Raw genomic sequence first — 27,995 nt, 5'->3', positions numbered from 1 at the left:
AGATGGGAACGACTGAATTCGTTATAAGTTAAAAATAATTAATCGTTATAAGCATTACTCGTTGTATAACATTTTTCGCGCCACGTTCTATATAAGAATTTAAGCATAGAACATAAAAAATCTGAAAACCATCGTAAAAATCCCCGAAACAAACATGGAATTCATAAACTACAAAAGGAGTTATTTATTGTAATGAAGTGCTGAGCCGCCGGCGCAGGTAGGTACCTACTGACTTCACAAAGCTTGGATTTTACATGCAATTTCAACCATATGCGTGGATACTTTTTCAATGTTGTCGGCGAAAACACCAATTAGGCACCGATCCCGGCTACATCGGTCTAGTTAACTGCCCGGTCGGATTTTATAGCTTAGGGTCGAAAATGTTGTTTTTAAACTATCGACACATTAACAGTTTTTCTCGTTATACCCGAGAAGTAGCTCGTTATAAAAGTGAATAAATGTATGGAGAAAATCATAAACTAAAATGTCAACGAATGTTTCTTCATTACATCTGAAATCTCGCTATATCCGTGATCGTGATAACTAAGTTCGACTATTTGTGAGATAATAAATAGAGGTAGTACCCGAAAAAAGACAAATAAAATTATAATATCATCATTCGTCACCGTTAATCACACGATACACAGCAGCATCATGAAAAATATCACACTGCGATGGGGTTTCATTATAGGTATGTATGGTTGTCAGCCATTTGTCCAAACCCATTCGGTCCTTGTTCTGAATCAAACACAATGAAAAAAAACAACATAAACTTTGCATAGTTCAGAAACGTGCGCTATACATACTAAAATTTATATGGGCTGCTGGTTATATTTACCTGTAATTCACAGTAACACATTACTCATTAGACTTATGTACAGCCTTTTTATGCTTCATAATAATGAACGTTGTATCGATTTTTGGATGTCTCGTAAGTCGTAATATATTTTAATCGCTAAGATCCATCCGGCGGAATGAGTTGACGCTTTTTATATGAATATAAATCGCTGAAACGCATTACGTTTCCACCCTCCGTATGTTTCCTCGGACGTATGAAATAGTCGAGCGGTTTCCCCGCCTCAAAAATCAGATGAGTGGATATTTTGCTATAGCCTCTTTTCGCCATGTTTTATTTTCTTTGCAAAGGAAATTCACTGACCATTGTTTTGTTCCGCACCCTCGTCTGGGAAGAAGGCATGCGGGGAGATAAATGTACCTATTTATATTTTTCAAATACATTTAGCGTGGCGAATAAAAAAAATAAAATGTGACGCAAAAATGACGTCAGACATCGTCATATCGTATATAAATAGAAAGTGTGTTATATAGATACGTCATTATTAAGTCACATTTCTATGACTGTGCAGTGATGACTAATCGCGGAAGCTTAAAAGCGTTTATATCTAACTTTGTGAACAATGTTTTCAATCCTTATTGAAATACAAAAAAATTTGAATAGTTTGTGTACAATCTTTATTTGTCCACGAACCGGTGTATTTTGATCTGGACCAGTTGCTAAATGAATTAACACAGAAAATATGCTTGGGACAGACTATAATAATAATAATATACCTACCCTTGTCTCTAATCGCACATAATATAAAAAAGAAACTTCATAAATTATGACTTGTTTTTATAAAGTAAATAAGTAGTATCCTTTCTCAGGTTGGCAACATCATAAGATCGGAAACTCGGTTCCACTCGCTCATTAAATTTTGGAAACCCGCATTAAAATTAAGCACAGTAGCAACAAATTTGCCAAATTTAGCTGAGAAATCCAAGTATTTTATTAAGTTGGTAACTGTGTTCTGTGCGCATATAATGTCTTTAAATTGTATTAAAGAATTATTATTTGCCGTGTCTGGCACGTTGAATAGATATGAATTAACTTAAACGTTACTAATCATTAATCAATGATCATGCTCATAATTTTATTACACCAGTCTACATCGTTAATTTAAATAAATTACAATTTACTTCCAATAAATATTGTATTCATTATGGTTTCATTAGGATGATTAAAACTTTCGCTATTACACAATAATAAAAACCTATGTAAAATGTATTATATATTTTTGTAATAATTAATAATAATATACAGGTTATCCGACACCAAAAATGACTCTTTGAAAGTAGGCAGTTAAAACAAGTATGCTGTCGAGGCGAATGTTTTCGAAAACCTAAATCGACAATTTTCCCTGCCCACTCTGCACAGTGCGGACGTTTTATGGGTTTCGTTATTGCAGAGCGAATACCAGACAGGGAAAAAAGGAGGTTTATAATAAAATTCGCGGGACGCGCAACAGAGTTGCAGTCCAAAATAACCTTAGGGCTTCTGAATTATAACTTACTCAAGTTCAACGAATTTAAAAGCTCGGTTTTGATTTGAAATTTGATATTAGAATTCACCCTAGTTTGGTTGTTCATCTCAAATTAAAATTGCAACCGTTTTTAAGCACAAAGGTAACAAGGAAAGAAATCTTGATAAATATTTAAGTAGATTACTGAAACTCAAAAAAACTCAAACTTTTAATAGCATGATACATATTATATAGGACAACCCTTTACTCTTGGGTACTAGCACAACCCGTCTAGTGGTATTACAACATGCCATTGTAAAAAGATCATACATAATAAATTATAGTAGTTATTAGAATTGAGCTTAGTTGATGCATGTTCTATGCTTACGTTTGAAGCATAAGGTTTGAAAAAACCAACGTGTTCGTAACTAGGACCTGTAGCAAGGCCAAATATATTCAAGCTGTGGCACTGCAATTCGGTCGTAGTGCTTATTGATTATCATTGGATGCAATGCGTTAACTTGTTTGCGATAAATGCAGATTTTCGATTATATCATATTTCGTTCAAAGTATTACCATTTATTTAAATATGCAACAATCACCATTTTATACAAACAATTTACCATATAGTAATCGAAGTATGAACAATAACTAGCACTATGCGCATCACGGTCTGGCTATGATTCTGGCCTTGATTGTAAAATCAAATGATGAATAGATTTTTTCAGAAAACGATGGTGTCATAAATAGTGGCAGAACCGAACACCAAAACGTTAAAGGGTTGATGGTTGATGTTAAGACTTCAACCTTTTCACTTTTTTCAGGACGCATCCCGTCAAAATAAGTTCAGTTCGGCTCCAGACAACCACTTTTCAAACGTGTTCTATTTTTTTTATCTGTGAAACCATGGTCTCCGTAAAATAATTGAAAGGCTTTCCCAATTTTATTAAGTTATTAGAATCCTAATAGAGAAGCCCTAGTGTGACAGGGTGCCCCGGCCCACGGGCTATATAGGGATACCGCCGAGTTAACCCAGTCTCGCGGGCGCCCGCGACGGTGAGTATTGATCTGCGGAGGCTCCTTTCACCGCGACACACCGCCGATAACTTGCCAACCCGCCCGTGCACGGAATTCTAATTTACCCCATTCCTGGCTGTCTTACGAGTGTTCACCCCGTGTCCTTTCACCTTAGCAATGCTGGAATTTTATTCGTCTATTCCGGAGTACATTTGGTACTAACACTGAGTATATTCACCCCACGTTTTTCGACCCACAGAAAGATACGAAGTCCTCACTATTTCTTTCTTTGTTTGGCCTATTAGCGATCGAGTCGCCGCCAATTAGTAAGCCCGCCTTCGCAAAAGTCTGACCGCATACCGCTATTTTATAAAGTAGACCACAAATAATCCGTCTTCATTCATAAAATTATAGAATGGAACAAAAGTCAGGTAAGTGATACTTTTGAAACAAAACAATAAACTATCTACTAATAATATAGTTAATATAGCACTTCTTAAATTAGTGTTTCAGGGACAGCATTCTTCACATCATTCGAATTTTCACGTATTCAAATGAGAAAAAAGACAATCATACAACTGTTTTGTAGTGGTTATTAAGTGTGCAAATAGTTAGGAATACTTGTGGGAATAGTGTAGTGTGCGCATGGTCAGTCACGCTACTAAAATATATAATATACAACCCTCGAAAAAAACACCACAAAGAACACTGGCCAGCTGAATAATTTGCACTTCCTACAAGTTTGGTGTGTAGAGAAAGGATTTGAGACGAAGCGCTCGCGGAAGGTAAATTTTATTGACCGAAGGTGAAAACACATTTTTGGACCCACAGTTAAATGCCAATAATCGTATTTTACTGCAAATTTCTGGCAATATAAACAAAAATTGAATAAACGCCATTTATATAATATTATTGATGCTAGAAGTTGGTCATTTTCCCGTGGAAGTGCAGTCTATTATAGCACTATAGCAAGTCACGATATATTTTCTGTGAGCAGTTGAAACACCAACAATTAAATTTACACATTTAAGAACCAGTCTTAATTGTATTATGGAGTAATTCACTCGCCAAGGGACTTTTGTTACTCGCCGGCGGAGTGTAATTTTCCAGGGATGCGAATATGTATGACAATTTTCATGAAAATGCTTTTATGTGACAAGTTAATGCAACTGAGTCGTTAATGTAAAACACTTCATAAAAAAATATTTATTTAATTGAATTAATCATATTACCTACCTAATTTATTTGTATTTTAAAAACTTACGTTAAACAAACCTTAATAGCTAGTCTTTTTTTTTTACTTACCTTTTGTTCTCTAAACAAACATGCAAGTTCTCATTCATTGATTATTAATATTATTATTACGAATAGTATAGTATGACTTTCTTCAAATCACTTGAATTATGCATTCATTGCCACGAATGCGTCATAAATTAATGGTGATAAGAGGGAATCGTTCTTGAGGTTAATGCATTATTCATTTAATACTCTGTTCACAATCAGAGTGAATCATTAGAATCCTTATGTGAATAATGTTCCATCTACCAAGTATTGATTGTATTCATTGGCAAGTAACCTAGCTTCATAAATGTAACAGAATCTGTTTTCTCGACATATAAATCGATTAATCATGTTGATTTATTGTTTCCCGGTGGAATAATTTTTGTTTCGTATCGATTTCCTAGTTCGTATCGTATCATGCATTATTTATTAAATTTTAACGTTCTTTAACAACGAGTCCAATTCATATTAGTGTTTACAATTTATGACCCATACATCGGACGTTGAAGAAATTAGATGGAAATAATAAAATAACATAATAAAATAAATCTTACTAATATCTTTAACTTTGTATCGTTGGTGGTTAGCCATTGTAATTCTTATGACGTACGATACGAGGTCATATAGTCATAGATTTCCCTAACAACCTGGCATCTTCAACCGATGATGGGTAGTTACTGAATGAATAGCTAAAATTTTGAATGACAGTTTTGCTAATTTTAAATTTCGCTCCATCCATATTGCAAAATAATGCTACTCGACAAGATATTAAATTTTGTTTTCTCAGTATCATAAAATACATTGATGCACAACCGCTGTCTCGGTTCGTAATTCTTGTTAAGTAGGTATATACAATAAGTAACAACGAGGACAAAAAATCGTTAGGTACCCATATGTGTTTTGTCCCTTACAATCTAAGGACCTCTATAGTCAAGCCGCGGCCCAAAATATTGTGAAATTTCGTCATGGTACTATGACTTATTCTTTGGAGAAAATGATTATTACTTCACATTGAAAAAATCTTAACACGTTATTGATTAGTATGAAAGTAATATGCAATCGTAAATCTCCATTTAAGTACTGCGAACAGGTTACTGTCACGAACACGTTTAGTGTGCCCCTGAGAGGACGCTCCCATAAGGAGTGGTACCATCCAACCGCTCGATCTGATCAAAATAGTCAATGTACCACCGGTTATATAGCGAGAAGCTCACGACCCCCGACAAAGACGAGCCATATATGATGTATGAGGAAGTCCTACAGTTGCCCCAGCAGGTTCCACTGCTCCTCAGGGTGAACTGTAGAAGAGATAAGTCGGTCATAAGGACCATGAAGAGTGATGGTAGGAATGTAAATGGCGACGGAGTAATAATGAGGTAGTAATTAAAATTCAATTAAATAAATAATTGATGGGTGTATGAATGTTGAATTGGCATAGTGCTGTATTGGACTTCGAGTAGATATAATAATGTAATTAAGATAAATGGATCTAATATTGTATAATTGCGATGATTAGGTATTGTCAGCGTGTGTAATTGTGAACCGACATTAATATATGAATCTGTACCTATAATTAGAATGTAATGTTGACATAGTTCGATCCACGAAGTTAGGCTAGATAATAATTAATCAATATTTTGATTAATTTAATTAGACGAGAATCGGTCCAGACCTGGGCTCTGTGCGTAGCATCTGCATAGCATCTAAGCCACTCACGAGGTACTGTATACCTCTGGCATCTAATTTTCATCACTCTCATATTAATACCATACGCGTGATCCGCACATCCAGCGCGAGATTGCCCCGCGGGATTTCTCGCGGATCATGTGTGTCATATGAGCAGCCTTGGCGCGGCGTTCGCTGGTCGGTAACCGGACAGTTGTCTCCCTCGCACAACTGGATCAATTCCCTATCCCGACCGCGGCCGCAGCCGATTGGCTCGTGTGTGGAGCGAAAACCCGGTTACGCAATCCATGACAGCCGCGAGATCTCCATACAAACACATTATTAATGATAGCTAGAGCTGCGCGTGTCCGATCAACGTAAAACTTGAATGACATATGCGTCTATGGACCGCGGAGATTTTAGTTATTTTATAGTACGCGTAACCATAAAGGTTCGCGAGATATAGAGCTCAGAGGCTGGTCAGATTCCATTAATTTTAGCGCCTTAAATATAAGTTAATTAGATATAACATTTATATGTATACGTAGAGAATAAGACCTAGTATTTTAATAATTTTTATTTTTATCATAAATATACACGTAGCGCGTGGGCGGCCCGCTTATAGGTCCGGACTTGTGGCTCCCGCCATTCAATCATGAGGAGACTCACATCACGGGGTGCATACTCAAATGCTAGCGTAAGCGGTAACGAGCAGATTGACGTATCACACTCTTTGATACACTGAGTTTTCGCTTGGTTAATTAAAATCTAAAAGTACAATACCAGCTAAAAAACACATTCATTGTAAGGAGAGCTATATGAAATCGCGCTCTCAGCGGGATGTCGCGAACGAGATTTCATGCCAGCGGCCCGCGCCTACCGAACTCCGTTGATTTCAGCTCGCTCGCGGCTTGCGGTTCCGCGGGGCAATCAATTAAGTCCAAATCTCATAGTGAAAATGATATGTGGATTTTTGACCCGTAGAACGCTCGCCGAGGGGATGAAATCTCCCGATTCGAATAAAAACCCAGGATTTCCGAATTCTGTATCCAGTTTTCTCACTGCTTCCGAGGACGTCACCACGCCGGTGGACGATCCAAATTCGCATCTATTTTCATACATTTGTGCAGTTGCACAGGAGTTTGGGACCACCCAACTCCCCCTTTCCTCCTGCGGGTAAAATACCCTAAGTTGGACTTAGCGTTTCGGCGCGAAAAATCGTTTAGAAGTACCTAACCGGGACTTATAAAAATTTCGTGAATAATTTTCGGGAATAAATACCTATCTGGTACTTTAATATTTTCGGTGTGAGAAATAAATTATAAATACCTAACTGGGACTTATAAAAATTTCGTGAATAATTTTCTGTCATAAATACCTATCTGGTACTTTAATATTTTTGGAACAAATTGTGAAGTTTCTCTCTCGAATCAATATCTTTTTTTTTGTGTTGCGAGTGTTAATGTACTTTATCATCTGACGGATGACCGTATACTGTGCTTCGAACATTTATGTGAATAATATTAACTTTTTTTTGAACACTAATAATTATAATATGATGAACCATTGTGAACTTTGTGAACTTTTGTGAACTTGAACAATATATGGACCATCTACCAACTATGAGTTTTTATTCTGACTTCCAACCATACGAAGACCTTGGCCTGTGACTCCTCTTGGCATTGACAACCTTCACTTCCATACCCTTGGAACTAGCCGCGGCAGTGGAGGGCCCCGTCATTACCTACCGCATTACATTCGAAGTATAAACAATAACTAACACTACAATCGGAATGTTCATGCCACGGCCATGGCCTTGATCCATCAATCATAACATAATATATTATACAGTATACAGAATTAGTAATCGATTATTCAATTATCAATGTATAGTACTGTTCGTAGTTACAGCGAATTTACTATAAGAAAGCTCAATGTACATATTATTACTTAATATGTCTGAAACAACATATTATTATTCATAATAATAAAATGGAAGTTTTAGATTTAGTATGTACGATCACATAATATTTTTAATTATTAAGACATTGCCCATATTATTATAAGTACTTAGTTAAAGTTTACGGTCGATTTGACATAAGAAGCCCCTCCCCTCACACTGTCAAAAGCTTAGCAAGGAACGGATGAAGCAACTTGCCGAATATTATTCATGGCTCGCCGGTCAAAGCGACAGGTGTGATTGTTTAACCGTAAACGATTTCATACGATTCTGAATTTAATCCCGACGATGCTAGTGGTGCAAACTACCTCTATTAGTCTATTACAACTAAATAAAATTTTCTATTATCTAACATTTTCAATGGAATCTTAAAATGTAAATATTTACTTACTACAATTGACCGAACATTTTGTTATAGGTACTTTTTACATTCGCCACTTCACCTGTCTATTTTTTTTCTTTTTCTAACTCTAGCAAGCAACAGCTGGCATTTTATTTTGCCTTGTGATCGATAACATAATTTTGGTTTCATATAATATATTTAAAAAGTCAAACCACATAACTTTTTTCCCCGGAAAATTTGACAAACGTATTTACCCAGCGTTAAATTTAATAATATATCTCTAGTTGTCTATTGGTAAGATTGTTTTGTTTTGTTTATAAAACCGCTTATTACGATATCAGTTATCGCCTATTAATTTTTTCATAACGACATTTTATTTAAGTATTTAATTGTTGTGATAATAAAATTTTGCGTTTTATTAAATTAAATTATTAATAAAATTATCTGTACCTATTATTTAAGTCAAAATAGTGAGTATACTTTCGTATGGAGATGCCAATTGATAATTAGTCAAATCAAAACTGATGTTCGCAGTTACGTCTCGTTGGAGTATAAGTAGATCTTGCATCCCTCGGAAGGGGGCATATTCTAATCGGCGGCAAGCAAAGGATGGAAAAAGAATAATACAAGTTTTGTAAGTAGATTTCGTGGAAATGAGAGTATTTCGTTGCCTGCTGCACCGACAGGATATTCCTTATCTCAATGCCAATAGATTTTCACATGAAAAGTTTAAAGATGTATCTTATAGCATTTTCCCGAATGGCCGATAAGAAATAATTAAATACAGTAGATAATTAATTGCCTAGGGATGTAGAATGGTGTCAAATTGTTCTGGAATTACGAGCAACTCGTTTAGGTGTTGGTAGCGTTACTTTCAAATGACACCAACAACGTTGGTTGCAAAGTGATTTCGTCCGCAATGCCCGAAGAATAATATTATGTTCTTCCTCTACTTGTCTACTTAACTGTATAGTACCTATCTACCTTAACATTTTTTTCGCTGTTATGAAAAGTTTGGCAGTTGTTCCTACATACGGAATTTCAACACTTATATCGCATTTACAAAAAAATACTTGCTAACAATATTTAAAAGGTGTTACTTACATATATTTCATCGACAGTCAATACCGTCAGCAAGTAAAAAGGTGTGTATAATAATAATTGTATACCAGGTATCATGAATACATTTCGTATTTTGAATCTATATGGATAAATAAATACGAATTTTGACAATTTATTCAGATATCGTTTGAAATTTGAAAAACAAATATTTGCTTCCCTGTTTTCAGTAATGTCATTATTGCCCCTGGTGAATTATTATTTAAATTTACAGTTGTGTTTTGTACGGGATAATTTATTCATTCGTCCATTGGCGTATGACAAAAGTTTTATTATCGTTGAATGTATAACAACGCTTTATTCATGTCGGCGGCAGTGGTGCCCCCGAGGGAATGGCACCAATTTGCGCAAACCAAATAACAATATTCTGTATTTCTTCCGAACCGATAGGAAGTAGCATCGATTCAAAAAATAATCTTCACACTCAACGTAAACATCTTTCAAGAAACAAAATTGTTTGTATCTGAAACTAGATTATTTTAGCTGTCGTGGGTTAAAGTTATATTCAATCAGACAAGTGATACTTAAAAATGTTTTAAAAAGTTGTTATTCATCGCACTGATTTCGTCGTTCGGCATCGTCCAACTTTATTGTGAAGCTACGATATTATTGTAGTCAAATCGATTGGCATAGCGATAGTGACAGCATATTACACGACCCCTTGTAGCCCAGTCCGTAAGGCGCTGGCCTTCATCAAGAGGTACCCCAGGTTTGATCCCGGTGAAGTCACAATATATTTATGAGATTTTCTTGAATTCCGGGTTCCCTGGTGTTAGCCATTGTTTGTATCTGTTACTACACTACATTCATTGTGACTGGCGGCCTGTTGTAGTGCTAAAAAGGAAAAAAGCAGACCTCAGCAATCCCCAACGCATATGGACTATGATTTGAACACAATAAAGATAGAGAATTGATAAGCTAAAAACATTATACGGGCATTAGGTCACGGCGATTTTTTTTAAACGTCATTCAGCGAACCGGTTGATGGTTATTATTTTGAGGGGTTGCACTGGTTGGCTGGAATGAATGTGTCTGGTTGATTCGCACTGCCATTATTGTTTGTTCTGCTCTGAATCACCTGTCAGAATTTACACGTTGAATAAACAAAAATAACAAAAATAACACATATATACACCATTACAGACCGCACAATGCTTTCAATGTTGGACACATTGACTATGGGAAAACTTTCATCTGCATACCTACTACCCGTACGGTGTTTTTCTGTTTAAAAATAACCCGATCCTTTCACCTTTCCAGCAATGCCAACGTAATAATAAAAACGCACCAGCATAGAAATATTTTACCATGAATGAAAAGTGTATTTTGTTTGCATAATATTATGATGTAATATTGTTTTCATTCATTTTTATAGGAGCAATTTTTACCAGCATTCATCAAATTCCGATTGATGAAATGGCCTTAATAATGGGAAATAAAATTCTGAATTATCACTAAAATAGTTAGAAAATAAACTTGCAGTTTAAACAACACTAAGTGAGTACTACCTATGTGAAATGTGCGTTTTCAGAAAGTCCGATTTTATTAATACAACTATTTTATGTTTATTTTATCATTAAAATAATATTTGATTATGTCTTTTAGCTTTAGAAGGTGACAAAACAATGTTCGAAAAAATAATTAAGTACATTATATAAAAAAATATAAATACTTAAATTTTATATAAAAAGTATATAAAAGCAATGTATTTCCCCACAAGATATCACTGAGTTTCATAATAACGATTATCTATAATTAATTGGTCTTTCAATATTTTTATAAATTATTGATGTAATCTTAAAATAATAGGGTTGTCACACAGCCGCGAGCAATCACAAAATTGCGACTACTTGCGGATGTTTGCGTTTGAATGTAAGCGCTGCGAAGTACCTACATAATAATAGTATACACCAGCCATACTCGGCCGCAGGGGTCGTTTAAAATCAATATTTTTGGAGATAAAATAGTACTGTTTTCCTGCTTTGCTCCAGTTTTTGATTGTTAGTTGACGGCGTTAAAAAAGCGGTCCTGGAGTTAGTGCCCGCGATCCGGAACCGCTGAAGCCGCCGCGCTTCCGTTTGTCATTAATATCATTAGCATTTTATCTCCATCCCGTGCCACGTACCTGTCTGAAAAAACCGTGTTTTCCGGTTCGGAAAGTTCAACGGAGAGAGAGAGAAAAAACTCCCCGCCATTTCATCGGAGTCAGTGTTTAAAAGACTCGAATTATTGCGTGTCGCGCAACTACTTCACCGAATTGTTATCCATTATTCATCAAAATGGCCCGGCACAGTTCCACCTGGCCGACTCACTGATATCAATTTGATAATGAAATAGAAAATAATAATAAAAACACACTCCTGCCGTGCCACTGCTTACTAACAAAGCTTTCTTTGACTTTGTCGCGAAGTATCTATCCATACAACGATAAATTTTCTTTCTCACACTATCGCCAACCAAAAAGATTAGAAAGTATTCTGTCAATCTTTTAATCATAATTTCGGATATCGGATTTGAAAATAGAATATTACGGCTGTAAGTTAATGAATCTAAATTTCGATTCAACGGAAAGAATAATATAGAATGGAATACTTGATCAAGCTTTTACTTAATTCTTTTGTAAGAATAATCAGTCTTTTTCTACTTCACCACATAAAGTTGGAAATTGTGCATTTGAATAATAATTATATTGATGGCAATAATTTTATTAAAATTTTGATGTTTACTACAATCTATCCTCGCACTTTCGTAGTATCCATACTTAATCAGTGTCGAAAAGAATAGCAACATTGCCTTGAAGATTGTTATTTTAAACCTTTCGTACTTATGTACCTTATATGGTTACCGATTCCCCCTGATAAAATCAGTACTCGTCTTACTTTCAATAAGTAGTGATAAATTACTGATAATCGTCGAAGGTTGAAAATATAGATAGGTATGTTATTGAATTATGACGTGATCGTTTTTTTTTGCAATCGCGAATGAGTAACAAACGACTCATAATAAATACTTAAATCTATGGAAAAAATTCTAATTTAGTTACACCTTTTTGTTACGCAATTTCAGCCTTTCAATCCTGCATTATTTCGTGTATACTTATTGACCGCAAATGCATGTATTTCTTGTAAATGACAGCTTCACACAGTATTAATTATACTATAATATAAAATTATAATTACTAGGTACTATGAGTGCATATTATAATTATGGATATAATTATAAATTATTATAATATCAACATTATTCTATACTGTTTAATTATTGAATTGATAAAAAAAAATTATGAGCCATACTTTGTAATAATATACTAATTAAAGTAAACATACTGATAAACAAAAGTATAAAGTGTCGTATAGGTATTACGACACAGCTATTATAGGGCAGTGTTACATTTGACTAGTCACTAGAATGTCCCGAATAATTTTGTAACGCCCTAGGTACCTGTTTCACATTCAAGGAATTTTATTGGTAGGTATTTGGATACTTAATTTGCTTTGATGTCATTTCTTGGAGAAAGTAAATAAATAATCACAAAAGTTTTGTTATTTATTATTATATTATAATAATACGTAATTTATTGTTATTTTATTTATCAATTATTATTTTTGTAAATAAGAAATATTAATGCAAATGTGTTTCAAGGCGCCAGAAGACTACACGTATAATCAATCATTATACAGTAATATCGATTTTAAAGTTTCGTATAAAAAAACGGAGCGTATTATTTATTATATGTCACACATCACTTTAATATCTATCTAAACCTAGGTAAAAAGTATCACATTGCAAATATTAAGTATGATAAGGACTGCTTCAAAAATAACAGTAGGTTTTGAGTGTTTTGACATTTACCTACAATCTAAATTCTAACGTGAACTGTGTCTAAATCAAAGAATAAAAAAAATCTTCAGCCACATTTATGAGTAACTCACCAACGGTGGCCGCGCGGCTTAAGCGTTGGACCCAGGTTCGAACCCTGGGTCTGGCAAGTACACATATTGTTTTTCAATTTGTGTATGAGTGAGCGTATGAACCTAATAGGTTGAGCAAGTGGCTGACATCCATTTCTCGTAAAAAACAAAATCTGTTAATACAAACCTCTACTCTGTGGAGGCCCATATGATCCTATTAGGATCGGACATGGTCGGATTAATTATTAACTATTTACATTTAATAGGTATTCATACCACAAACAATTTTTTCCATGTAGGTATAATGTACCCATAAACATAAATATAGCACCACAATGCCCTAAATATGAACTTCACAGAGTACAGCTGCGAATTGCGGATATCTATGAGAATGTCGACGAATTGAAAGGTGTCCTGGCGGTGGGTAAGACGGAAGAGCTAGGCAAAATTGTAAAGTTATTTAACAGAATAGGAGTCAGGACCTGATCGACGGATCCCCTTCTAGAAGAGAAGAGGCGATATGACAGCGAGTCGCAGTCAAAGCCTCGGTAAAATCACAAAAAAAGTAAGTATAAGACGTAATTTTTCATTTATTTCATACAGCTGAGACTTACATAACTTGTTGACTATTTTATTGTATTTTTTTTTCTTTTAATATAAGTGCCTATTATAATTATTACAATACGAAGTGGAGACATTCAAACGTTGCAATTTTCTTTTGTACAATATGCATACGGCGTAAGGACGTGTTTTCTTTTTATACCAGTTTGTATTGAAGACGGAAAAAAATCAGCCGCAGTCTTATCACCAGTGACGTCCCGTGGGGGTAGGCAGATTGAGCGTCGCTTGGGGGCGGCAGATACTCGAAGGGCGGCAAATCGAGTAGAATTATTTGGTATTATATAGAAATAGCTACCTATATTAGTTATATTATAACCAGAGCGTTGGAGATGTTTTTTTCCGGATGTTTTTTTTATCCAGTACTTACTATATTTTAGTATGATGTCACCACGCTTCGCGAGGAATTTTTGTTTTATTTTTGACTGCTCGGTTTCGTATACAAATGACAATAAAAAATATTTTTACTACTCTTGCTACGTAGACACATTATAAATGATAAATGTAAAACACCAAAAAACCATAATAAATCAGTCATAATACTCATAAATAATATAATAATATAATGTCATTTGCTCAGATTAAAGAGTTCCTTTCATAACAGTGATATTATGTAGGTATACGCGCAAAAGCCGTCGCGCCATAGCTGGCGCCGAACAAGCGACGTAGGTAGGTATTGAAACAAAATAATACTACCTATATAGATTTCAACGTTGGTGACGAAACAAGGAACATTATGGTAGAGATTTATAGGTAGGTACATACCTCCGTATTTTTTAATTTATCCAAATAATTTTGCTAGTCACTCCCGAGATTTAAAAGTTGCTGGATGTCTATTGCAAAATAGATATTCATAATGATTATTAATCCATTGACATTTGTCATAACAAGTCATAAGTCATAATCAATTAGTATTCGTGCATACTATATTAAGTACCAGCAATTGTAATAAAAATGTACACTAGTAGGTACTAGGTACCTATCTAGATTATATCGTATTTATCGTGCTGTGAATAACAATATCTTCTTTAAGTCATTTTTTGTAAACATATTTTGTGTTGATAATAGTGTGGATTTGGGTATTTTATTTCAATCATCAACGGTTGAGTGTTGAGACTATTAATTAATAGTATATTTATGATTAAAATTAGGTTTATATTAAAAAAATAACGAGGAAAATTATTGTGTTTACATATTGTAGGGTACAATAATGGCATAGAAAAAATGGTGTAAAAATATTACGTCTGCGTAGGTATTACTAAATGGTACAGACCAAATGTGTCAGACATAGGTATCAACCAAATGGCATCTCAGACTCTGGTGATTTGGGTAAGTGTTTAACTAATATTATATTTATTTGATAATTTATTTATTAATATCTAAGTTTAATTTTTTATGATTCAGCTTAGTGGTAGGTATATATTTTGTTAGTAATGTATCCATCCATACCATGCCCCCCACAAGAGGGGGCTGACAGGGCTCTAGCCTGGGTCCCGGGCTCGATAAGTGAAATAAACACATATCTCAAATTCGCTCTAATAGCAAAAAATTCGCCTGCGGCGCTATTTTCTTCAATATTATTAATATTTATAATTATGTGGTTGTACGATACAATTTAAAATTGTGTAGCGATACTTAAAAACTCCATAATTCAAATGGGTGTATTAAAATATACAAAAAACACTAAATATACACATCAATTTTAACGCGTACACCATTTGGAAAACATTACTGTAGAGCGTCACACTGCCTTTATCCTTAGCGATAGGTAGGGGGGCTGCCAAAGATCCTAGCCTGGGGGCCCGCTTCTGGATACGGGAGCCATGCTTCATACAACACATTTCTTAGATATTGGAGTAATGAAAGGATGATAAAAAAAATGGGGCGGCATTTTGACGCTGCCTAGGGGCGGCATTTTGTCTAGGGACGTCACTGCTTATCACTATCAGGTTCCTTTAGAAATGTGAATAAAACCGTGTATCCCACGATGCCTTATCGTTGTTATCCTTGGGCCAATGTACATACCTATTATCTAGTCATTATATTTTTAAGATAGGTACTTATCTAATTAATTGGGTTCCTACCCTTTACATAGATTTTTTTGCGTATTACTTTGGTGACCTTTAGCCTCCTTGGCGCGATAGCAAGTACATATCCTCGAAATTTTTCATCTTTTTTGGAAACTTATATTATAAATAATAATGATTACCATAGTAAATCTATTTCTTATATCTAAACTTTTTTTTTGAAAATCAATGTTTTTTTTTTATTTAATAAAAATGTCATGCAAATAAATGGTGTGATTATTTCTTGCATAATTTTCTTATCATTCTTCTTGTATGTGGTAACCTTACCTTTTTTAACCTTTTCTCATGAATCGCGCAAGGATTCAAGGGCAAACAAATCCAAATATCCAGGTAATATTTTTACACGGCACAATTTTTTCTTTCAACACAAAACACTGAAATGCCCTCGGGCGCTTTTGCACTATGGCAAAGATAATCTTTGCGGGAATAGGTATAATTAAATAAATTTTCAAAAAGAACACACTGATCAACCGTTTCACTCGGTTTGAATTTGGAACGAGCGACAAGGATGATGACGTGCAGCCTCAACGGCCAGTAAAACAAGAATGGCGGAGGGCGGGAGAAGCAAGACGGCTGAGCGCGTCATTCGCCATTCGCCGTCAGCGTCAAGTTACCCGCGTTTTTTCAGACGCCGCCGTTGGACGGGTGCGTCATCTGTTGGCGCTACGCCGAAGCTATATCGACTGAAAAATACCCCTAAATTTTCATTCGTTTTTCACAGCTCGTTATAATATTTGAGTAGGCAAAAAGCAAAAGGACTTCTATCTGTTTTTAAAATGCACAACTGTCACTGTTTGAAATATTAGAATTAGACCAAATAAATATACCTATTATTTTCAATTTAAGTTTAATTTGTGGGCCTCTATAAGAAGATGGCTTTTTCAACACCTTTGTCTGAACTCCATAGATCCCCGAACTTATTTGGCGTACCGCTAGCTTTTCAGAAAACGCCCTCCTGGAAATCTACATACTTCGACAACAATCAAACAAACAAAAAGATGCATCGACAAATTGACGTTTCTTTGTGTTGTGACAAAGGGGGGGGCTAACAGGGCTCTACCCTGGGGGCCCGGGCACAGCTAGGGCCCGGCGTGGCGAGTCGACCAGATAAGTGATATAAACACACATCACAAATTCTCTCTAATAGTAAAAAAAGTCGTCTGCGGCGTTATTTTTCTTCAATAATGTTATTATTTAAAATTATGTGGCTATACGATATAATTTTTAATTGTGTATCGATAGTCGACAACTCCATAATTCAAATACGTAGATGTATTAAATTAAAATATACTAACATTATATTAACATTATAAAAACACTAAATACACATTAATTTTACCGCGTACACCATTTGGAAAACGCTACTGTAGAGCGTCACACTGCCTTTATCTATAGCGATGGGTAGGGGATCCAGCCAAATATCCTGGCCTGGGGGCCCGCTTCAGGATGTGGGGGCCATGGACATAACCCAACACAATTAGTAATTAAATCAGTAACCAGTGATAATAGTAATATAAGTATTATACCCAAGTAAAGTGCCGACCATAAGCTGACTCAAATTACCGTAACTTAGGTACTACCTGCAGCCTCTATTTTAAAGTAGTTTTAATGCCTTCTACATCTTAAATGGATAGGTACAACAAAACAAATCTGATATTATACCTACGCAAATAGTAGAACATTTTGTAATTTGGATCGCTCCAGCCCTAGAGGGCTATATCATTTTTTGCCCGGAACAATTCGGTGGAGATTCAAATGCACAGTGATTTCGTTCTAAATATAAGGTTATCTCGCTTTATTAAATTTTGATGACGTAAAAGTCGTAAAACATACAAAAATATATAAAATTATATCTCATAATTATTACATTTAATTTTAGCCTTAGTTCATAATCTGACCCTGTACATATGTCATATACCTATACAATTGTTACTAAGAATATATTATTATTATAGCACCTAAGATAAATTAACACTGTTTATGTATTGAGGTAGAGTTTAGGCTTACATAATTTACACTGGCATTGTTATACATATACAGACTGACAGCCTCATTCACAGTGGCGTACCTGTGGGTATCTATAATAGAATACGTCATATTATTAGAATGCTGAATTAGAATCCGTAGAGAAGTAGTAGCCGCCGATGTACCTACATCACAAGACCAGCAGCCCTATGTTGTAACTTGTGACATGACCCAATGCACACGGCTCACCATAGATATTATTATGCTGAAACACCTATTTGTGTATGGGAACAATGAATAACGCCAGTATTAGAGTAGCGTTAATTTCTCGAAGACTATTGACTCACTCCGGTAATACGTCACAATGATGTCATATGACGTCATGTCGCCGGGTGACTTCAACTCACAAGTTACAACATAAGGCCCCAGATATGTGATGAAAGACATCCACTATAATCTATATGGACATACACCGGCGCAATTTCGCCGAAAAATTTAGGAAATTAAAGTTTTTTTTTACTATTGGAGCAAATTTGTGGTGTGTTTATTTCACATAACAGGTCGACCCGCCACGCCGGGCCCCCCTTAAACCCCGACCTTGTAATAAAATCGCATTCGGTATACGGCGTTAAATCTAACGGTTTTTTTTCATATCGCGATCTGTTTTAATTTATTAATAAAATTAAAAAAATATTGCAAGATAAAAAGAACTTTTTATATCTCACAACGTTTTTAAATTTTCTGTTAAATCATATAAACTTGACTTGACTAGCTTAAACGATCAAAAAAAATGTATTTGATAGAAATAATACTGAAATGTCATTTTGACACTCATATTGATTTCCATAGTAACGCACGTATATATTTAATTTCCTAACAACCAATAATAGTGGATTGGATTATGGATTTCTTCCGAAATTACTTTTCATACAAAACATAATTAACTGAAAATGAATTTAATTCTACTTAAAAATGGCTAAAAGTATTAAAAAAATGCATTGGCATCGTGTTATGATTTATTTTAAAGTTTAAAATATCTAGCTATTCGGGAAGCTAGTTAAAAATCGATTGCAAGATTTGTACCGGACTAACAACCACCGTACAAATAAGAATACGACCTAATAAAACGTTGTAAAATACTAGATTTTGTCGATAAATATGCGTTTTCACATAAATTTAAATAGTATTAGATTTTTATCGCTGCTTATGTGTACCCCTACAAGGAAAAAAATGTTTTCATAGATTTTCCTCGGAAGAAAATAAAGAAGACTCTCACATTTCACATTGTCGCATCTGCGCTGTGTTACATTTTTTTTATATTCATAATAATTATTATCATCTGTTCTCATTATACTTATCTGTGGGTCTATTCTATACTTATCGAACACTAAAGTGATAAATAGTATCAAACTTAGGGTAGGTTTGTATCAAAATATTAGCACTTATTGTAACAATTACACGAAGTTGGTTTTTATTGTTGCAATAAGTGCGATATTTCAACAGCAGCAAGATAGGTGCTGTTAAAATATAGCACTTATTTCAACAATAAAAACCAACTTCGTGTAATTGTTACAATAAGTGCTAATATTTTGATACAAACCTACCCTAAGTATGATAATATTTATTACTTTATCACTTTAGCGGTCGATAAGTATAGAATAGACCCACTGATGTTTAAAGCCTAGCTATCGGAGTGTATTGTTCGTCTTTTTTTTTCACTTCCACGCCACTGAGTAAACAAGAGATACAAAAATGAAATCATAAACCTTTACCGGCGAAGAATAGAATGGAAATGTCAGTGGAGTGGAGTGGGCGTTCCATTAACATCAGAAGGTCGGCGTGAAAGAAAGTCAAGTTCAAATTATGAAGGTGCCTAACCGCCATAATCAACATCGGCGTTACCAACACTGTGGCTCGCAATTACTTACGACGGTACTTCAGTGAAACGGCAAATAATTTTCAACTATAGGTGCGACGAAATTTTGAACTCGCTGGCAAACGGAGGGCGAACGTCGAGCTGTCAACACGTCAATTTGTTTAGTGATGGCGACGGGGGTATTAATTCTTAAATCGTGTAAAGGTGACTAAAAAACGTTACCTATTTACTTGAAAAGAAAACATGTCAATGAATATATTATTATTGTTACTAATAGAACAATAAACAAAACATTAAATGGACGCATGTTGGATTTATATGACAAATTATATTTCGTTCGGCACGCGTCATTTGCATAATCCGCGCATCCCGCCAGTGAGATCTGCAGCACGTAGATCGCTTGTATAGTACCGCTGTAGGGTTAGGGAGGGTTGGCGACGGAACCCTCGAAGTTGTGCCACAAGGGTACGAAGTGTCGCACTCTCTGGCGGCATTTGGAACACATTTCCAATGTAAATCGACGATATATCTTTTTAGATTTCTATCTTGTAACCGACCACCAAGAATCGAAATTAGGATCAATAACAAAATATATAGACTAGTGCAGTAGCGCACCCAGGGGGGGGGCCAGGGGGCCTTGGCCCCCCCCAAAATATGCAAATCATCATAATGATTTTACACATTGAAATCGAAAGTCAATAAACTATACCTTGGGCTTAGACAAACAACACGGCAAAAAATAATTTGTAATTCTCCAGCACCCTTTTTAGTAAAATTTCTTAGATTTTAATTTCTAACACAAAAATTTCGAAACACTGATGTCAGGTTTTTTTAGAAACCCGTTCCCTAATGAAATTCTCGGTGTCCATCGAATTCTGGAGAGGTATAGGTGATTGTTTGGGAGGGTTGACAGGGCTCTAACCTGGGGGCCCGGGCTGTGGGGGGCTGGCGTGTCGGGTTGACCAGATAAGTGAGATAAACACACACCATAAATTATCTTTAATAGTAAAAAAAGTCGTCTGCGGCGCTATTACACTTCATGACTATGAACATTTTAAATTATATAATTGTCCAATATATTTTCAGATTATTATGTGTCGATACTCGACAGCTCCATTATTAAAGTAGATGTATTGAAAATTGCCAATAATTCACTGTATAAGTACCCTCAATTTTAACTAAAACACAATTTGAAAAACGTTAATGTACTATTTCACACTGTCTTTGATCTAAGCGGTGGATAGGGGGCCCGTAAAATACCCTAGCCCAGTGGTCGGCAAACTCATTAGTCAATAGAGCCAAATATCAACTGTACAACGATTGAGATTTCTTTTGAAAGCCAAATTTCTTATATGCGTAGGTAGTAAGTAGGTACACTGCTAATTTACTTAATGAACTTTAGTTAAAGTTTTAAGTCCTAATTAAATTATAGGTAGGTACACTGAATAAAACTGAATATCATACGTAATAATGATCTTATTTATTAATAAAAATTAAATTGTAAGTCAGGTATACATAAAATTGAACCATGACAATGACTGACAAACTCAATGTGAATAATGGCCTTGCATCTCCTTGTAAAGTTTGGGTAAGTCAGGTTCGTATGTTGTTGATTTAATTTTAAGCACGATTCCAGGTTCTCATCAGTAAATCGATTTCTCAATTTACTCTTGATTTCCTCTCTTGGAAATCTTTTTACTAACCACAAAACTTGCAATATTAACATTGTTGAAAGATTTTATTCAGTACCTAATTAAATTCAGAACTTTATTTTTCTTGACTCTTCTTCTCAGCTGCTTTCTTCCTTGCATCATCGACAGAATATTTAGCGCAAAATTACGAGTTTTTAGTTGTAGTATCTCTCTAAATTTGAATGCGCTAATTTTTCCCGACACATAAATAAAGGTCGGTAAGCCATTTAAGTTTTGAATAAACGCGAAGTCTCGGTCTATTCAACATTACATTTGCGGTTATCCTCTTCCATTTTCTTTGCTTCTTCTTTTTAGCCATGTCAAATATGGCAGAGAGCATCTGTGGCAGAGCCGCACTCAAGGGGCCAAGGAGCCGTAGTTTGCCGACCACTGCCCTAGCCTGAGGGCCCGTTTCAGGATGTGGGGGCCATGGTGTAGGTACACCGAGTGCAATAGACAAAAGACCGATAAACGAGATATTAGGCTGTGTTGTATTGAGTAGGTTGTGTATAATTTAAAAGCAATAATACTTTTTTTGTCCATTTTCAATTAATATTTTGAAACCAAAATATTAAAAAACCAAAAATCTGCGATAAACATTCGGCGAAAAGAACGACTACACCCACTACGGTGGTGATGTAAATCAAAAGAACATTTTTTCGGTGGAATTCGGCATAAATATTGTAGCTCTCTAGACCAGTGTTCCCCAAACTTTCGACATCTGTGTACCCCTTCTATAATTTTCGTAACACTGAGTACTCCTCATCAAAGAAAAATGCATATAAGTACTTTAATAACAATCAAAATATATTCCTTTTGTAGTACATGAACAAAATAATAATAAACGAAAAATAAAATTCATTCATAATAAAATCTGTACCTCAGAGGCAGACGGATGCAACTCCGTTTTTGGGGAAAATGAGTTTTTTTAAGAATCGTCAGCATAAAGGCTTTATTTATTAGAGGCAGAGAGATTAAAGTCCTAGTTGCTATAATAAAAAAGATATAAAGAATAGCATAAACATGCAAATGCCATACCTACCTTAGAAGCAGAAAAATGCAAATCCAATAATCTGCAATATGTACTAAACGAGAACCAGCCGGGAGAAGAAGCCGGCTTTAGAAGACGATACAGAACTATGGACCATATCCAAGTCATCAGAGAAATCAGAGCGGTAACAGGAATACAAGCTGCGCTATCCATGGGTTTTATAGACTATGAGAAAGCGTTCGATTCTATAAAGAAATTATTTTCAATACTCGATGCACTCATAAATCAAGGAGTCCCCGGGTGATATATAAATATTTTCTCCATAAACCATCAGCAAAGGAATCCGACAAGGTGATACGATCTCACCTAAACTATTTACAGCTACCCTTGAAGACTTTTAAGGCAACTTGACTGGAATGGCAATGGTCCCCATAAATGGAGAATACGTGAGTCATCTGCGCTTTGCCGATGACAATACATAGTAGTTTGCAAGACTCAGAAAACCTCCAAAGCAGAATGCAGGAACTCGCTGAAGTAAGCAACAAAGTAGGCTTGAAAATAAATGTATCAAAGAAGAAAGTCATGTTCAACTGCTTTGCGGGTCAAAAAGAGATCCTCATCAATGCCATTCAGCTCTAACAGGTGAAAAACTACATCAATCTGGGACAAGTGTCTATAGATGGGTGTATATTTGATGAAATTGTTCGCAGAGTAAAGCTAGGCTGGAGTGTTTTTGGGCGCCTGAATAATGTCTTCAAAAGTGACCTTCCACTGTGCCTAAAGCGCAAAGTTTTCAACCACTGTGTGCTTCCCGTGATCACAGAAAACAAGATCAAAGAGAGATCCAGAAACATACGAGTAGCACAACGTGGTATGGAGAGGTGCATCCTGGGCATAACGCGAAAGGACAAAAAGAGGAATGAGTGGATAAGGAAGTAGACAAGGGTTTGCGATGTAATAGAGTTTATTAAAAGCTTTAAATGGAGATGGGCTAGACACATAGCTCGAAGAAGAGACAATCGTTGGACAAATCTAGTCATCCAGTGGTATTTAAGAAGTACAAAACGTCCGCAAGGTAGACCCAGAGGCCGCTGGATTGATGAAATGATAAAGTTCTGCGGAAGTACATGGCAACGCAATGCACACGACCGAGAGAAGTAGAATCAGCTTGGAGAGTAGCGAGGCCTTCATCCAGCAGTGAATAGATTCAGGCTGATGATGATGACATAATAAAATTTAAAAAAAAAATGTTTTTTGCTTTGTTATATTTATACCTATAAGTTTTTCTAACTTACAAATTGTTTTATTTTGGCTAGATAAGTAAGACACAAGTCCACATTAACAAAATATCTTTAGACGCAGAAGGATGCAAATCCATACTACGTTTTTTATTTTATTTTTTAGATATACAATTGTATTATATTTCTTCCTTTCTTACATATTCCAGAAGTACTTTAATTGAATTCGAATTTAAAAAATAATGATCAATCTATGTATATTTTCTTGGGAGTTATGAGTATTCGTTTAAAATAAAAATAGTTTTTGTTTGTTTTCTGGCTTTCCTGAACAATTGGGTATTTGGCACTTGCATCCGTCTGCCTCTGAGGTACAGAAATATAAATAAAAGTTATATTATAAAAAATAACATTCATTATAAACCATGAGAAGGATGAAATTATTTTTGTTGAAATGACAGATCATCATAATTTGGTTCCCTGGTTATTAATTTTAATCTGAGATGCGGTTCCACACCCAAAGGCTGTTCCTTTTTTTGACTTAATGTCTACAAATGCTGAAAAAGCAACTTCACATAGATATGAAGTTGAAAAATGCAATGTATTTCAGGAATTTCTCTGTTAAAACTGGATACACATGTTTCATTTGCAACCTTAATGATGTTTAAGTACACTCCTTATATTTATTTTGCAAGAATCCGTCTGAAGCTAATAATTCCAACAATTGCTTTTCTTCCGCATGCGATAAACCTTCTAGCAACATCCATGTATTAATGCTTGTTGCACCAGGCGTAGCCATAACCCGGTGCAGCGCGTACCCCCACCAAACTCTTCCCGTACCCCAGGGTGTATGCGTACCACAGTTTGGGAAACACTGCTCTAGACCAAGCGGGTAGCACAGCCGATATTATTTAAGTAATGTTTAAGCATACTAGGTACACATGTCCAGCATGGTCGCTGTTCACTTCCAATCCGCCAGTCGCTGATGACACGCTCAACGGTTACCGCCACTATGCCTCCAATTTAATAAAAACTAGGAGAAACTGTACAAATTTATCGCCGTGTATTGTGAAATTATGTAAAAATATTAATATGAAGAAGAAAAAGAGCCTATGGGACATGTCCATTCTCCTCCTTCGGCCCCCCCCAATAATAAATCCTGGGTGCGCCACTGGACTAGTGGCGTTAGAAGCTTCGCCGTTAATCCATACAATATTTAGTAGGTAATATTATTTTACTCTGCCAGCAGTTTATATTTTCTAGATTATATTATGAAAACGTTTCAAATTCACTGTATGTAGGTACCTACTTACCTACACAATTTTCTTGCACAGTTTAGGAATCGCTGAGTTCACTGAACACAAAAAAATGTGTACACTAACTATCACTATTTTATAATAGTTATGAGAAGTTATGAACCAACGAAGGGCATGGATGAGTCATTCGATTGAAATACATGATTCAGACATTGTTAATTCTAAACTTTGCTAAAATAATCATGTACTTATAACAAAGTGTAACAACATCAAACATATTTTAATGATTCAATAATTCGTAAAACATTTTCAAATTCTGTCGTTTCTCGGAATTCACGCCAAATAACATGCTATGCGCAATGACGTTCTGTGGGGGAAGGCAGGTTATGCGGTGCTATGGGGTGGTACATTCTATAGGGTGATAATATAGGACCAAAAGAAAATTTGAGATTAGATGTGGCTGTAAGGAGTGTTGCCTACAACACCGATAACGTAATCCTGCTCGACGTCATAATGTTGATGTTTTTTATTCCATTTTCCGTTTAAGATAGTTGAGGTTTGTTAATACCTAACAGATTTAGCAAGTGCCTAACATCCATTTCTCGTGAAAAAATGTGTTAAGAAACTGGCCAAGATCCACATCGGATTAAGTATAGACTATAGAGCCAATGGAAAAAAAAATATATGACATACAAATTGAAGCTAAACGTGGAAGGAGGTGGCATTTTAATACATATTACTTATATGCTCAGTGACGTCCCTATGCAGTCTCAAATCGCTGCACCCAACTTTTTTTGTCTAAATGCTTACGTAAATTCTCTCCCCATTAAACCGTATTATCGTAATGAATAAATTCAATATTAAAATCTGATCGAAAATAATCATGAAAATTAGTGGTTGCTGTCAGCGCCGCAGGCAAAATACTCTCGCCTACACAGAATAGAATCTATATCTTCCTTAATTTGTCACCCTTTAAGATTTTCCGCCCCGTAACCAAAGTACGACCTGTCTGCTCACACGGGACGTCACTGCTTATGTACAGCACTGTCTTTTGTTGCACGTACTGTGACATATTCCACTAATCATGGCTATAGACGACCACCTTATAATCGCATTAACCATATCAATAAACCAATAATATGTCATAATATTCATATTTTCAAAATATTCTTAATTTGATTATTGATTCGTTTCATCGTGTTTTTACTAATTAGCAGTGTAATTTAAAAAAAAAAAAAACAACTATAATTGATCAAACAATAATTAGATTAAATGATGTTATGCAGATTTCGCTTTTTACGGGGTCTTTGCGGAAGGAGCTAGCTGACGTTGACAGTAGCAAAGTCTGTTTGCACGAAATTAGGTATATTATTTATTAAAGAATGAATAAAACTCCGCCGGCGATTTAAATAATGTTACAAGCGTTGTTACACAAGAGCACGCCATGGTAATGAATGTGTTCGTCTTCCAACTTTGAAATTGTATATTGTGTTTGCGTATATGAGGATTATTTTATTATGATTACGTGTTATAGGGTTCATATTGTACCTAACTGCCCGCACCCGGTTTTCTTCGTGACATTACGGATATAGGGAACCTTTATTATTTATTACCATTGCAGATATTACATAATCAAATTATGTGTTAAAAAAAACCTTAAAATAAGATAAGAGAGATAGTGCAAGCAGTAACTTTAAAACGAGGGAGATTAGCAATTTGCTATTTAGATGTTTTCGACGGATACTAGATGTGCGGTGGTTAGGAGTATCGCGGAGATAAGAGAACTCACCAAGCAGCCTCTTATCACGCTGAGAGTGAAGAGGCGACGTTGGACCTGGCTCGGATGCCAGAAGGAAACCTTAACATGGCAAGCCGCTAAATACTATCTATACCTATAGTGTAAACGACGGAGCTACGGGACAGGGATTCTTGGAGTCGCCGTGTGATGTCCATATGCTTAAGCTAAGGGGTGGATATGGCCGAAGAAAAATAAGATTTAGACTAGTTTTGCATTGGGGTACCCGATAGTGCAATGTTGTTGTATTTTGTGTAAAATTGAAAGTAAGTTCAATAAATAAATGACTCTTTACTTTTACAAATCGTACATTTTCTTATTTGACACTGTAGCACTGAGGTAAGAAACAACCCTCGTCTATGACGATAACGTATTTACGATGTGTTTATATTTAAAATGTATTTGAAACTTTATCCAAATAATCTATATTCATAATCGATTTAATTAGCAGCGACTACTTTATCTTCCTACTTGAAACTTTCTTGTGTGTTTCGTTTTTTAATTTACGAACGTTCCCAGACCTAATTTTCTAGGATGATCCTTTGAACCAGTGGCGCACCCAGGGGGGTGGGGGGGGCAAGAGGCCCTGGCACCCCCAATCATGAAAATTATCAGAATGATTTTAAACATTGAAATTGAAAGCCAATACACTATACCTTTGGGCTTAGACAAATAAAAACACGGCAAAAAATGATTTGTAATTCTCCAGCACCCTTTTTAGAAAAATATCTTAGATTTTAATTTCTAACACAAAAATTTCGATTTTTTAGAAACCCAATCCCTAATCGAACTCTCAAAAATTCTCGGTGTCCACCTGAATTCCGGAGTAGATATAGGTCATGGCTGGGGAGGGCTGACAGGGCTCTAGCCTGGGGGCCCGGGCTG

At 35.5% G+C, this 27,995-nt stretch overlaps 2 protein-coding genes across 3 annotated transcripts in view; one reads left to right on the top strand and one right to left on the bottom strand.

Moving 5' to 3' along the window:
* The window catches only part of uzip (beta-pore-forming protein unzipped), a 101,794-nt gene extending 84,889 nt beyond the window's left edge, over nucleotides 1-16,905 (bottom strand). Inside the window, exon 1 of one of the 2 annotated variants that reach the window (XM_085956135.1) lies at nucleotides 16,569-16,905. The gene's annotated coding sequence lies outside the window, so the exon portion shown is untranslated. The remainder of the gene's footprint in view (nucleotides 1-16,568) is intronic. The other variant, XM_085956136.1, reaches the window with a different exon arrangement.
* Nucleotides 1-27,995, top strand: part of Miga (mitoguardin) — a 325,947-nt gene that overhangs the window by 282,869 nt on the left and 15,083 nt on the right. The gene's annotated exons all lie outside the window — the stretch shown is intronic.

This window comes from Rhyacophila brunnea, unplaced genomic scaffold (genome assembly GCF_057557595.1).
Source record: "Rhyacophila brunnea isolate RB1 unplaced genomic scaffold, BYU_Rbru_1.0 scaffold_5, whole genome shotgun sequence".
Taxonomy (NCBI): Eukaryota; Metazoa; Arthropoda; class Insecta; order Trichoptera; family Rhyacophilidae; genus Rhyacophila; species Rhyacophila brunnea.
This window is presented reverse-complemented; position numbering and strand designations above follow the sequence as displayed.